The sequence below is a fragment of the Polypterus senegalus genome, chromosome 5 (genome assembly GCF_016835505.1).
Source record: "Polypterus senegalus isolate Bchr_013 chromosome 5, ASM1683550v1, whole genome shotgun sequence".
Lineage (NCBI taxonomy): Eukaryota > Metazoa > Chordata > Cladistia > Polypteriformes > Polypteridae > Polypterus > Polypterus senegalus.
Window position 1 is genome coordinate 136,133,356 of NC_053158.1, and position 15,595 is coordinate 136,148,950.

The window sequence follows — 15,595 nt, forward strand, 5'->3', positions numbered from 1 at the left end:
ATGTTCCCACATTGATGGATTAAAGGTCAGAAGTCCACATGGCCATCATCATCAAGTTCTTGAGATCCCTAAATACAATGAAGACTGATCATTTATGTTAGGTAGAATGCCCAGAGTGGGCTGGGTGGTCTCATGGTCTGAAACCCCTAGAGATTTTATTTTTTCTCCAGCCGTCTGGTGTTTTTTTGTTTTTTCTGTCCTCCCTGGCCTTAATTTTATTCTTTGTTAATGAGTTTTGTCTTATTTTAATTCTTATTTATTTTGTCTTTTTTTTCTTTCTTCATCATGTAAAGCACTTTGAGCTACATTATTTGTATGAAAATCTGCTATATAAATAAATGTTGTTGTTGACATTTGTTGCTGTCAGTACATTATCTTGGATCACCTTGAGTAATCCTGAGAAAGGACAAGGATTTTTTTTCAATTTTAAGAATGAGGGGAGGGGTTGTTGTATGCAGAAACAGGTATCTGAAATCAACTCTAATCTCTATGAAAATATATTTGAGGTAATAGTTTCTCTAACAAAACAAATAAGTGCACTTAAAGGAAAAAGGATAACACAGAATTAAACAAAGTGCATTGCTAAAGGTGAAAGCATAAATATAAAAACTCAAGTGCGAATTTGGAGAAAAAGCCTAATTTCTTAGTTAGTATGGGGAGGGTCGGTTTAGGCAATTCATTTTTTTGCAAAAATGACAAGTAATCCCAACAATTGTTAATAACATTCAGGTATCTGCACGTATTGATTATAGATCAGCAGATAATTTTATTAGTTCTTAATTATTAAATCAACTGAGAATACATCTTATTGATTTAAAAGTTAAACCACATGTTGTTTCGATAGATGGGAAAGCCGGTGTTAATGAGTCTTTAGAATGTATATTGCCACCTCCAAAATTGCAAGTGGGGATGTTTCATAAAGAGATGTTAACTGTTTTCTGTCACCTCAACTTCAATTTCTCATCTTTTTTTGGGTCTTCCTTGGGTGCACAAACATAATCCAGTATTAATATAGGAAACAGAGAGTAGGAGTTGGTAGCAAGAAATGTAAGAAGGTGTGTATGTATTTAATAAAAATCTTTCACAAGAACTTATCCCCATCACAAATGTGACTGTGTCATTCATCTCTTCAATGTGCCCTTTCCTAAGGGTTTAAATTATGTGTTAACTCACCCTAAAACTCAAGCTATGGAAGAGTATATTAAGCACATTTATTCTATCCTATAATCCAGTGGAGGCAGGATTTTTCTTTGTTAAAACGATGGAGGATTGTAACCATGCATAGACTACAGGAAATCAAAACCATTCTTATAAAAAACAATTGCCCCTTTCTCTTATCTAACCCTTCTTAATCAAGTAACAAGTTCCACAATTTTCTCAACATTAAATCTAAGAATTGTGTACTATTTAATTAAGATAACAGAAGAGGGCAAATGGAAAACTATGTTTAACACTACCACCAGGCATTATGAACACTGAGTAATGAACTATAGGCTTGCTAAGGCACCTGCTGTTTTTCAGTTATTTGTTAGTGGTATATTCAGGGATTTTAGCATATACTAAAGATATATATTTTTTATGTAATCCTGTTGTGAAATTAAAGAAGAATGAATTTCATGCCAATCAAGTGCTATTTCTGGGTTGGGAAATCACACAAAAGGGTTTAGTAATAGATCAGGGTAAGGTATCAGTTAATTTAAGTTGTAGAACACCACAGATTGTGAAAGAGGTTTGCAAATTATTACAGAAGGTTTTTAGGAATTTCAGTTATGTTATCTCTCCTATCACTTTCTTGACAAAGAAATCAGAATAAACTTGCATGGACCCTTGAAGCACAAGAAGCGATTGCTAAGTTAAAATCTGTATTCACCACAGCCCCTATTTTGAGACACGTAGATCCCTCATATCAATCCATTCTTGAAGTCGATACATCCAGTATTGGGATTAGAGCCATTTTATCACAAAAATAATTTGATAAGGATCAAATTCATCCATGTACCTTCTTTCCAAAAAACTGGGACGGATCTACGAGTTTTTTCGTAGGCTCTGGTAATTCTAGTGTTAAACTCATCCACCTTCGCCAACTCTACTCCTTGCATCCTCACCAATCCACTGACCTCCCTCTCAATTACACACATGTATTCTGTTTTGTTCCTACTGAACTTCATTCCTGTCCTCTCTATAGCTTATCTCCACCTCTCCAGGGTCTCCTCAACCTGCTCCCTACTATCGCTACAGATCAGAATGTCATCAGCAAACATCATAGTCCACAGGGACTCCTGTCTAATCTCATTTGTCAACCTGTCCATCACAATTGCAAATAAAAAAAGGGTTCAGAGCCGATTCCTGATGTAATCCCATCTCTACCGTGAATGCATCCGTCATTCCTACTACAGACCTTACCACTGTCACACTTCCCTCGTACATATCCTGTCTGTACAACACTTACGTACTTCTCTGCCACTCCTGACTTCTTCATACAATACCACAGCGCCTCTCAAGGCACCCTGTCATATGTTTTCTCCAGGTCCACAAAGACGCAATTCTGCTTCTTCTGGTCTTCTCTATACTTCTCCATGAACATCCTCAGAGCAAACATCGCATCTGTGGTGCTCTTTCCTAGCATGAAATCATACTGCTGCTCACTAATCATCGCCTCATTTCTTAACCTAGCTTCCACTACTCTTTCCCATAACTTCATGCTGTGGCTCATCAATTTTATCCCCTTGTAGTTATTACAGTCCTGCACATTCCCCTTATTCTTAAATATCGGCAAAAGTACACTTTCTCTCCACTCCTCAGACATCCTCTCACTTTCCAAGATTCCATTAAACAATCTGGTTAAAAACTCCACTGCCATCTCTTCTATACAGTTCCATGTTTCCACAGGTATGTCATCTGGACCAACGACCCTTCCATTTTTCATCCTCTTCATAGCTGTCCTTACTAATACGTTGCACTTCCTGATTCACTATCTCCACATCATCCAACCTCTTCTTTCTCTCATTCTCTTCATTCATCAGCCACTCAAAGTACTCTTTCCATCTGCTCAATACACTCTCCTCGCATCTGAGTATTTTTCCATCTTTATCCTTTATTACCCTAACCTGCTGCACTTCTTTCCCAGTTCGGTCCTTCTGTCTAGCCAATTGGTACAGGTCCTTTTCTCCCTCCTTATTGTCTAACCTTTCATACAACTCATCATGCCTTTTCTTTAGCCTTCACCACCTCTCTCTTCACCTTGTGCCTTATCTCCTTGTACTCTTGTCTACTTTCTACATCTCTCTGACTATCCCTCTTCTTCTTTGCCATCCTCTTCCTCTGTATACTCTCCTGTACATCCCCATTCCACCACCAAGTTTCCTTTTCCTCCTTCTACTATCCAAATGTCACACAAAGCACTCTTCTTGCTGTCACCCTTAATACTTCTGCTGTAGTTTTCCAACTGTCTGGTAACTCTTCACTACCACCCAGTGCTTGTCTCACCTTCTCCCTAAACTCAATCTTGCAGTCTTCCTTTTTCAAATTCCACCATTTGATCCTTGGCTCTGCCTTCACTCTCTTCCTCTTCTTGATCTCCAATGTCATCCTACAGACCACCATCCTATGCTGCTTAACTACACTTTCCCCTGCCACCACTTTGCAGTCTTTAATCTCCTTCAGATTGACTCTTCTGCATAGGATGTAATCTACCTGTGTGCATCTTCCTCCACTCTTGTGCGTAACTCTATGTTCCTCCCTCTTCTTAAAATACGTATTCACCACAGTCATGTCCATCCTTTTGGCAAAATCCACCATCATCTGACCTTCTTCGTTCCTCTCCTTGACACCATACCTACCCATCACCTCCTCGCCTCGTCTGTTCCCTTCACCAACATGTCCATTGAAATCCGCTCCAATCACCACTTTCTGTCCCTTGGGTACACTGTTCATCACTTCATCCAACTCACTCCAAAAATCTTCGTTCTTCTGCATCACATTCCCAACTTGAATGGCATATGCACTAACAACATTCATCATCACACCTCCAATTTCCAGCTTCATAATCATTACTCTGTCTGACACTCTTTTCACCTCCAAAACGCTCTTGACATACTGTTCCTTCAGAATAACCCCTACCCCATTTCTCCTCCCATTCGCCATGATAGAACAATTTGAATCCTCCAGACACGTCTCCCCCCTCTTCTTGTCCTTTTTCTTCTTCGGCCAACAGTAGCCCAATTTCCGCCAGCACCTTGTTGGCTAACAGTACTGGTGGTGGTCATTCTTAACCCGGGGCTCGACCGATCGGTTATGGAAAGTTGTATTGTTGTACGCATATTGATTTGGCAAACTTTTACACCAGATGCTCTTCCCCTCCCCATTTATCTGGGCTTGGGTCCGGCACAAAGAAACACACTGGTTTGTGCATCCCCTGTGGCTGGTTTGGGTTAAAAGTTAAATAAACTCTTTAAATGTATATAGAAAGTTATCTTAGGGACCAGAATGTATTGATAAATATCTTTAGAATACATGTTTAGACCATTAGAGGGCATAACAAGACCTCAAAGCCCAGGGACAATTAGACCAGAAACTGTCCTGAGTTCAAATACTCCATAGGACCATAGTCCAACTCCCTGGACAAAACAGTGGGCTTCCTTTTAAACCCAACTTGCCAAAACCATAATCTCCAGGAAGCACTTCTGGGTAAGGGGGAAACTCCCTGGAACAGACATTTCATCTCCTGAGAGCTTCCTGTGGTGGAACTCACAGAACCAAACAAGGCAACCCATGCAACCCAGTGGGTGTTCAAACAGGGGCTCACCATAAAGGATGCTGCCACCAAGTGTTTGGGGGACAACACGGGCATGTGAAGTAGTCTCCTACTGTCTCACATTTTTTCTAGCCTCCTGATCATGAAAGGGACTACTAATCATTCCGGTCGTCCATCCACTATGCTGGCCTCTCAGGTGGGTAAGGGATTTCCATCCATTGCTGCTGAAATTCCAGTCCCAGCGTACTAACTGTCACAGTGCCCCTTCATGACAGCCTACTGGCCTGGACAGGGAATATCACACCTTCCTTCCTGACCATCCATTATGTTGGTCTCCCACACTGGTCCATCTATAAAAATGTATACAAAGCAGGAATTAAATTTTATATTCAGTCAATTAAAGAATTTTGATAAAACATTAACCAAAAATTAAAACCAAAGAATATAAATTAAAAAATAGGATAGGCAAAAGCTTCACTAATGTCATACAGATGATACACACAAAGGCAACTACAACACTATTACTCATATTACTTTTTAACACTATTTGTCTTTTGTTTTTCAGCTGAGAATTACTAGCCAGGATCAAGATCACAGGCTCTCCCCAGTAATACTGTTGAAGTACCAAGCTTAGCATTGCAAATATTTTGGTATTTGATACACTTTATTAATTGGCACAAGACAATTGCTCTGTATTAAAACAAAGCATTTGGTTTTCATCTCTGACTAGGATGCTTAGAACTTTTTTCAGCTCTTATTTACTGTAATCAGTGGGGAAAATTCATGTGTGCCTTTTAGGAATATTCAAGGAAAAGATACTTTCACGTTCTGACTGTTACACATTTAAAAATAGATTGTCAGGTCCAAGATCAAGGTCATATCACCTGATGCTCTGAACATTCAAATGTATATATTCAAAGCTATCAACAGTGATGGTCACTTATAAAGTGTATTACAATCTAAATGTGTGAATATAAAATTAGATAAGACATAAATAGTGCATTAAAAATTATCTTAAAATATGAAGTGTAGAATAGTTCTGGAACTATATATATACTATATCTCAGGTCTTATGTATTAGTCTAAAACTTATTGTTCTTTAGCCTGCTAATGCTGCAATAACTCACTAAACCACCAGGTGGTAATAAAGTATCAATTTTTTTTTTGTGCTTACTGACTCATTATAATGGCCTTGTCATATTCCTGTTGGCTGTCATCCATTACTATCCAGTTCATGGTTTGGGGGAGCCGTTGAACATCCCAGAAGCAAGGTATAAACCAATTTGGGAACGAGTGTCAGCCTGCCACAAAGCACCCTTATTCCAAGTTATCCTTAATTTAATTACTTTGCAGCAGGGGTTCCCAAACTTGGTCCTGGGGGCCCTTTGTGGCTGCAGGTTTTTGTTCTAACTAGATTCACAATAAGTGATAATAACTGATCTCATTTAGTTAGCTGCTTTTTTTTTTTTTGGTCTTATTCTGCATTCAGAAAATCACAGCAGTATAATTTTTACATTATAAGATATTTATAAATATTTCTGTTTTTTGCTATAGCTTTAAAAGTTTACCTCTTTTTTGCTGTTTTCTTATTTTTTTCTTATTCTTTGTAGTCTGCTCCTTTTATTGTTTCCTAGTAATGACAATTAAAAACAATCAAACCAGACATCACTAAATGATGAAAGGATGCAACTGCTTCAGCATCAGACAAACTAATTAATGAATAATGGAAAGGCAGAATGGAAATCAGGTTGAACAGAAATAAAAAGTAAAAAAATACATTATCTACACATAACTGCTTAATTTTTATTAAAATGTATTAATACACTTAAAGTACTTTTGGAAATTCTTCATTGATCCCAAAACACAGAAACTGGGAAATAACAGCTCACTTATTTAGGCTTGGAGTTCAATTAAGAACAGAAGTTGGTTGGAAAAAAAACCTGCAGCCCCAGGGAGTCCCCGGTACCGAGTTTGGGAACCACTGCTTTGCAGTGATCTTTGTATTTTCCCTGTTTCAGAATGCCAATAGATGTATGTATTCTTAGATATTAAGAATTAGTCATGGAAGTTCAAGCACATTACAGTATTCATGTACGTGTACAAGGGATTTTAAAGTTAGCTGCCATAATTTTGTATAAATAATAGATGAAATTCAAATTATTTATGACACAGATGCTTATGTTGTGTCTGTATTAAGGAAAGTGTTTGTTAAAAGATACACAATAGAAAAAAACGTAAGCAAAAAAATTTAATGGAGCAAATGATATAGATGTGCTGAACTAACATTTTAAGACCATATAATTTAACCACATTCTAGTTTTAAATCGATTAGCTAAGAGAATAGTGCCCACAAAAGAAACTCTTTTATTTCTTTTGTTTTTTTTCCTGAGTGCTGGTGGGTCTTCCACTATCTGTTTTTGTCTACTTTGGTCTGTGTCATCTGAGGCTTGTTTTTTCTCTGTATTTAATGTCTTTGCTGTTTGTGATCATTCTTTAATTCTCTATTCACTTCCCAATGATGTCATCAATTCTAATTAGGGCAGAGGCATTGCATTAGTATCTGCCATAAAGAGCATCTATTCTTAATAACCAGCAAATATTATTTAGATGACCTGGGCCTCATGTATAATGCTGTGTGTAAAATTCACACTAAAACTTGGCATGTAGACAAAAGTGGAAATATGCGTACACACAAAAAAATTCAGATGCACAAAACTGTGTGTAAGCAAACTTACACACAATTCAGCTCCATAAATCCTGAAAAATTTACACAGCATTAAAAATAACACGTGCACACGCATGCCATCCCACCCCGACTCCTCCCAGAATTATGCCCCTTTGAATAGGCAAATCAGTATAAATAGCGCTTTAATTTCAGTGTTTTCTGAAAAGACAATGGTAAAAGCACAGGGAAAAAAGAAGAATTTCAGCAAATGCAAAGTGGAGGCACGGAAAAACATACTATTTATTGGGTTAAGGAGTGGTATAAGCAACAAACGGAAGTTGATCAAGTGATACAGAATGGAGGAGACACTTGAAAATTCAAGTTCAGAAAGTAATACAGTACCCGAAATAAAAAGGAAGTGGTCAGATATCAAAGTCGCTGTGAAAAGGAAAGTTGTAGCTCACTGTCTGAGTGTCATGCGGAAGCGTATTAGGGTACAGAGAAAAAAAAAAATATGGACACAGTAAAGAAAAACAGGTTGAAATGTTGATTTTAATCTCAAAATTTCAACTTTAATATTGTAGTTTATTTTGTCAAAGTAAAACGTTGTAAACTTCATTTTAATTTAGATTTTAATTTCCTAGAGTTTCTCAAATTCCAACATAACTGAAGTAGCACTTTAAATGCTTTGTATTCTAAATGTTCTATGTATGTGAATCAATATGTGCTTCTTAAATAGGCTTTCTCTTACACTGACAGGAGTGTGTAGGCACTGAACTCCACACAGAATACATTATATTCATGATATTACAACTCTCTGAACATTTTGGAATACTATGATATAATTTTCATGATCAAATGTTTTAAAACATGTATTAAACATGAGGGCATGGTGGCACAGTGATAGCAATGAGCTCTGGCACGCGCGACCCTTGTTGAAATAATTTTTGATTATATATATATATATATATATATATATATATATATATATATATATATATATATATATATATATATATATATATATATATATATATATATATATATATATATATATAATGCCTGGAGTGCTTCCAGGTGCAAGGGCAGGACTTCTGCCCAAACCAGGAAGTGCTGCCAGAAGACCATCTCAGAGCACCTGGAGCACATCCAGGGTGTTATAAAAGGGGCTGCCTCACTCCATTGGAAGAGCTGGAGTTGAGTGGAAGAGGACGGAGCTTACGAGGAGAAGTAGAGGTGGCCTGAGGTGAAGGACTAAGTAATGAGTATAGCGTGATGATTTGGGCATTGTGTGTTGTGTATGTCACAAAATAAAAGGTGCATGTTTTGAAGACGTCTGGAGTCCGTGTCTGTCTGTGCCGAGGCTGACCTCTTACAATGTATATATTGTGCAGATAGTGCAAATGGTTCATAAAGTGGTTCTGGTTGTGCAATATTGCAGCTTTAGTGCAAGTTTACAATGAGGTAATTGTAATTCTAAGTACAAGAGTTCTTCCAGGAGCACTTGATGGGCTGATTGAATGTGTTTATAGCTCTTGGGATGAACCTGTTTCTGAACCTCAAGCATTTGTAGGATGGGAGAATTTCAAACAGACTGTGCACATGGCTAAGTGGAATCCATGCAGATGCTGGTGGCTTTCTTTATGCAGCATGTGATATATTCTCTTCCAGAGCTGGGAGCTGTATCCCGATAATCCTCTGTGCTCTTGACACAACCCGCCATAGAGCTTTCCGATCAGCTGCTGTAGAGCTGTGATTCCATACTCGGATACAGTGGGGTAAAATACTATGAGTAGTGCGCTGAGAGTAACAACGCTAAAGCAGCTGTGGTTTTTGGAATAGCTTGGCCATTCCATGTACTATTATAATGTTACAGGTTGATTACAATCAGGTGCCTTAAATTTATAATGATATGCAATTAATCTCAGTGTATTTGATCAAGCCTGTGTAATGAATGTGAATCTAAAAAAGAAAGGGAAACCACATAGAAACAGTAGCACTGTTTTGCCGCTGGGTGCCGCCACTTTGCAAAACCTAGCGGAAATGTGCATACGCAATGGGTATGACAAGTTTAGTTTTTATACTTTGCAATGTGAGCATGGAAACAGGAGTATGCAACATTTTTGTGTGTACACACCATTTATACATGAGGCCCCAGAATATCATACAGTTATTTAAATTCATTTTCTTTATGAATGGAGCATATGCAAGTTATGTGACTTGCTTATTTTTTCACAGTGATCAAAACAATTAGAATAAAATTGCCAAGTGTTGAATTTAAAGTCATTTTTATACCATAGATTTCTTCCTTTCCAAGGATATCAGCCAAATGATTTGAACAATGAAGCAGAAGAGCAATTCATAGTCCTTCACTTTTTTCTCTGTGAAATATTTCATGAAATGGAAACAAGTTATATGGAGAACTGCTGGTCATCAATTACATATTATTGTAAATAAGGAGGAATTAAAAACAGTGACTACAGCTTTTTGAAAGTAAAATAAGAAATCAGGGGTGGGGAATCTTCACAAGCAAGACAACTAAAATAAAACAGAAAAATGTTAACTGACTTTTCATTAAGAAACTGGGTTGGAACAAAAACCTGCAGCTACTATGGCCCTCTAGGAATGCCATTACACACTCCATGCTACACCATACTTACTGTGTCTAAATATGGCAAAACTCTGTAACCTGTTTAAAGTGAAAGAATAAAGAAAATTAATAATAAAATTTCACAAAAAATAAATACATAACACAAACATAAATTTCAAAAGACTGATGGACAAGAGCTGATGCAACTCCATACAGCAACTTTCTTTTTCCTCCCAATCTTTACACTTAATATCTTTTGACTTCTACATTTAACAAACCTTTGTTATTTACCATATGTAGCCTGCTAATGCCTACTGGGCAAGTTTGTGTGCAGGGATGTTGAAACAGCCAAGCAGCGTAGTGGTTTCAGCATTAAGGGGCTACTTAGTAGTACGTGACACATAATCTTTGAAGAACCTGCAGATATTTGTAACTCCATCTAGCAGAGATTCAAGGTCAGACTCGCTAAAGAGCTCACTAAAGTTTAAAGCTCTAATGAAAACCATGGTTCAGCATGACAAGCAGAATAAAATCCTGGAGGACCAGGTAAAGGTATTGCAGAATATAGACTAACTAATAACTCACCTCACCGAAGACCTCTAATATTAAAGTTCTTAGTTACCTCAACTGACAATCTGTCCTTCAGAAGAATAGGGGAACATCTGATCTGTCATACAATAACCCATTTATCCTTTATGGCCCAGTTCCTCATCCAGTTAACATGCAAATAGGTCATGCAATAGCTGATCTACAGTGATGAAAAGTGCACATGAAGCAGGGTGCCAGCACTTCTTATAAAACACAGATGAAACTGGCTTTTGGCTTCTGTTGTTAATTGGAGACACAAACAAAGCAAGTAAAAGTGGTTTGACCTCTGAAAAGCTTAACTAAAAAACTCAACTGGTCAGGCCTTTAACTGCCTGAAAGGGCCTCACCCCAGTTGGGCTTAATCCCAACTCTACTGGCCTGCCTCAGGCCTTGCAGACCCAAAGGGAATCGAAGCCTTCAAAAGAAACTTAAAAGCCCTAAAAATATTTTTAAAATCCCAAAAAGTAGGAGGGTCATTGTAAACATTGGCTTGTGAACAAAACATCATCAAAATGATCTGAAAAAAGAAGTATTTATTAACAAAAAAAAAAATGCAAAGCATGGCTTCACAGAACAAAAAACAAAAAATAAGTTGCCTAAAAAACAATCTTAAATAAACAATATACCAATACGAAATCCAGTTAGCAAAATCCTTAGGAAAATCAAAAGAAGCAGAATCCAGAAAATCCAACAAAAAATAACAATAATTACATCTCCACAGATAACAACATACTTGGTTGACAAATTGTGCCAGAAGGAGGACCCAGTAGCTATAGCATTAGGGTGGTCCTCCCTCTTGGGGAACCACCTACAAAGCACAAAGAACACATGTATACTTAAAGGGAGCACATAATTAACCAATAATGAACACAATCAACAGAAATAATATAAAATAAGAAAAAATAATGATTCAAAATTAACAAAAACAATAAAAAATGCAAAAATATGCATAAATACACAAAAGCTTTGTAACTGCAAAAGTCAAATCTGTTTTTGGAATTTATTAAAAATGTTGAGGTAGTAGGCACCTTCTGTTCTTGATGCTGATTTCCTGACTTCACATCTGATTCTTTTGTGTAGCTGATGCTCCTCCAGGCTCTGGATTAGGGAAGTACTGTACACTAACAGCATGTTCAGCATAATCAACCAGATTATTCCTTCTTTTGGACTTTGTGGTCATGTTGTGGTAAGCAATGCATTCTCATTACCATAAGATAATGCCAGGAATTTGCTCATCCTGACATTGTTACTCAAAAGCTATTCAAGATGGTGGTGCACTACTCCAAGTGTCCAAGATGCTGGATTCAATCAAAACAAACTTTTGTAGTTTTAAGAGTATCTTAAGATTTCAGGGAAACAGAATTTTTCACATGTATTTTTGACATCTACTTTGGTTATCATTTTGAAGCAGTCCTAGTTTGCTTTTGATATTCTGGCTTAAGACTTTGGCAAGTTGTTTTTTGACGTTGATTTTGTACTGCCACAGGATGACATTAGCAGGCAGAAGTAAGTAGGGATGTGACGATACGGGTTCTGCTCCATGCTCCCATCTTGCTTCTGGGAGCCCTTGCACCCGTCACCGTTGGTAATGTTACCGATGAGCTTGGCAGTGAGGCAGAACAAATGGAGCAAGGAGATGGTGCAAAAATGCCAAGTGCTTTTATTAAAACAACAATCAAAATCAATGTTCAAATAAATAGTGCAGTGATTTAAATCATTAAATAAATAATCCATAAAAACAGTTGTAAAGTGGAGGTTAAAAAAGAACAGGAAAAAAAAAAACAATCCTTTAAAATGACGACGAGGTTAAAACAATGCTGGAAGCAGTCTTTTAAAAACACAAAGCCTGGTGTGTTCTTTACCTGGCAGCTCCCCTGCTTCTCCCATCGGGCTTTGCAACAGGAGATTCGCCATATCTACAGCTGACCTTCTCCTACACAACTGATCTGGTGGCCTTCTGATCCCTGGCTTCAGTTCAACTCACCTAGACCGAGACTTGGGTTACCCAGAGACCAGGATGCTCACACTGGGGTTTCTCTTCCCAATCTCCGACTCCCGCTGCCTGCCTTTGCTGCGGCGAGCCAACCTTCTCATGGTCAGCGACCACTACCATCAGCCCTCAGGTGCCAGCCAAACACCTTACTTGGGCTCGCCTCTCCCAGCTGCTCGTATACAGAGCGAGCCTGTGCTTGCTCGCTCTCCTTCTTTCTCTCTACCAGCTTTCTCCCTCCTGCTCCCTGCATTCTTCTCTGCAACCTTCTTCTTTCTTTTTTCTTCCTTTTTCTTCTCCTCCTAGCCAACTCGCACTTCTCTTTATAACGGGGACATGATTCCGTTGTGGCAATCAGCGGCTCCTGGGAACAATTACGGATGCGGACGACTCCTCACCTGTGCACTTAAGTGAGACTCGCCCGCACCGCAAATCACCCCTGGAACCACTTTAGCCACACACCACCACACCCCCTTCCTAAGCCGCAAGTCTGGTGATTATTTATTTTAAAAATGGCCCTTTGACATGAGCTTTGGACTCGCTATACCACAAGGGAGGATTGAAGATGGGTGGATAGGAGATGAATTGGAAGTCAAAAACAAAGTGGGTGCGGAACAACTGAAACAACTAGAAAGAGTTGTGCATCAAAAAAGAAAAGGCAAAACTCAAAGTCAAAATACTTAATAATAATTGTCTATTAGTGGGAAATAAAAAGGATTATACCCACATAAATGGAAAATAAGGGATATGGTGGCACCCAAGATGGTATTGGGAAATTTCAAAAACTTAATGAAAAATATAAAATAGTAAATCTTAAGTCAAAATCAAGGTGGAAAATGAAAGTGAAACCAATTTCTGTAAAGTCAAAACACACTCAGAGAGCTTAAATCTCTAAAACAAAGGTAAAAATAATAAATAGAGCAGTGAATTATAAGTGATGTTTTACTTCTTGGAGTTTTCTCTTAAGGGAAATAAAAGTTTAGGATCATTTTGAGTGGGTTTTATGATACTGTGGCTGTGCCTCCATGCTTGCTATTTCTCTTGTTCATCTTTCAAAGTCTTGCTATTTAGCTCTCCCACTCTACTGTTATGACTAATTTCTTATTTGCCTCAGTTAATGCCCATTGCTTGGGATCAAATGTTAAAAGGAAGGGGTCCTTGAGTCTCTGTTTTGCAAGATAATTTATTGCAATCCTACAAGAAACTAATTGTTAGAAAGATGTGTGAAGATTTTGTAAAAACCAATATTTTGTTGCTGCTTTGGCATCTAGTAACTCTAAGAAACACTGTTTGACAATTCTACTTTTCTGAAGCTTGCAAGCTAAACAAATAGAGACGAAATATGATATATTTGGAAGGTTTTGCACTGTTCTAACAGAACTAGAAGAGGAAAAATATAAAATTATCATTGGTTTATAGTCCAGGCTTATATCAACTTTTTACTTCTGTATATACGAGCTAAGCAAATTTTACAACTAAAAGCATGTGAGATTATTTTGTACAAAGATGCCAATGCTTATATACGTCTTTAACTTGATAAACTCCCAATTACCCTCTCTCGGCATATCCTTCAACCTTCGTACTTGTTGTGCAAATTTAGTACTGATTAGAATATAACTTGCTCTTTACAGTTGATTCAAGCTCATTCATAAAACTTTCTTTGTCTTCCCCTTTCAGTTTTACATGTTGCATGCTTTCTTGGTTCATCACATGATGAATGTTTAATTTTTTGCTGCAAGCCATTGTTTATGTTTGAGGAATATATATATTTGGTTTATTAATTTACAATTGGACATACATCAGTTCTAGTTTATCCCTTAGCTTTGAAAGCAGTGTGGTGAATAGACAACATGAAATAATGATCACTAACACAATATCTGAGCTAAAGTCTCTGTTGCAAATATGAAGGCATTACATTTGCAGCAATTGAATATGTTTCAGCATTCAAAATTGAATCAGGCAGCCTAACTAATAACTATTTGTAGATTAATAAGTCCTTATGTGAATTTTATTCTGAATTATCTCTGGAACACTCTAAACCTGGCCTAAACACATGGTGGCCCACTGGTTCTGTGGCCGAGTGGCCCAGCCAGAAACACAGAGAAAACCTAGATAAACATATTTAACTTCCAAAACTTAAAAAAAAAGGTAGCCTTCCACTTTTCTACCTCTCTCTTCTCTTTTACCATTCACTCCCCTCTCACCCTGATCCTGTCACTCAGCTCTCTCCAGGGAGATGCTCTGATCTACAAAGTGCTTGCCCCATGACTGCACTCCCACAGCCCATGCAGCAGCAAGACACACCACAATATCAACGAAATGCAGGATGTGTAGCAAAGCCATGCCTAATTACACATGTGGTGATTTAAAACCAAGTTTAGTTACTATTATCACTTGTTATGGGCTTGTGCACTGATTGTTCCTTTTTATTCTCTTAAATGCACTTTGTGATGTGACTAGGTCACGTATGCACAGTGCCGCAGTGGTAGCGCTGCCGCTTTACAGTAAGAAGATCATGGGTCTGTGTCCCGGGTCCTCCCTGCATGAGTAGTGAGAAAAGCGCTATATAAATGTAAAGGATTATTACTATATGACCAAAATATTTATTTTATTTCAAAAGGAAAACAAATGTTATTGCTAATACTGTGAACTTTTAATTGTATGCACTTTGAGATGTGGCTGGGTGAGATGTGAGCAAAATGTTTATTTGACTTCAAAAGCGGAACAAATGTTATTGCCAATACTGTGCACTATTTTGTTTTTATGCACTTTGAGATTTGGTTAGGTCAGAGATCACCAAAATGTTTGTTTTTTTATTTCAAAAGTGGAAAAAAAGTATTGCTACCACCTCTGATTCTGTTCATTTATAGCTTTTTTTTTTGTTTTTCTATGCATTCTTTAATGTGCCTGTGTCAGATGTGACCAAATGTAAAATGGAAACAATGAATAAACATTACTTGTTTTTCAATACATTCATTTATGTTGGTTTAAAATGTGTCATTATGTGAT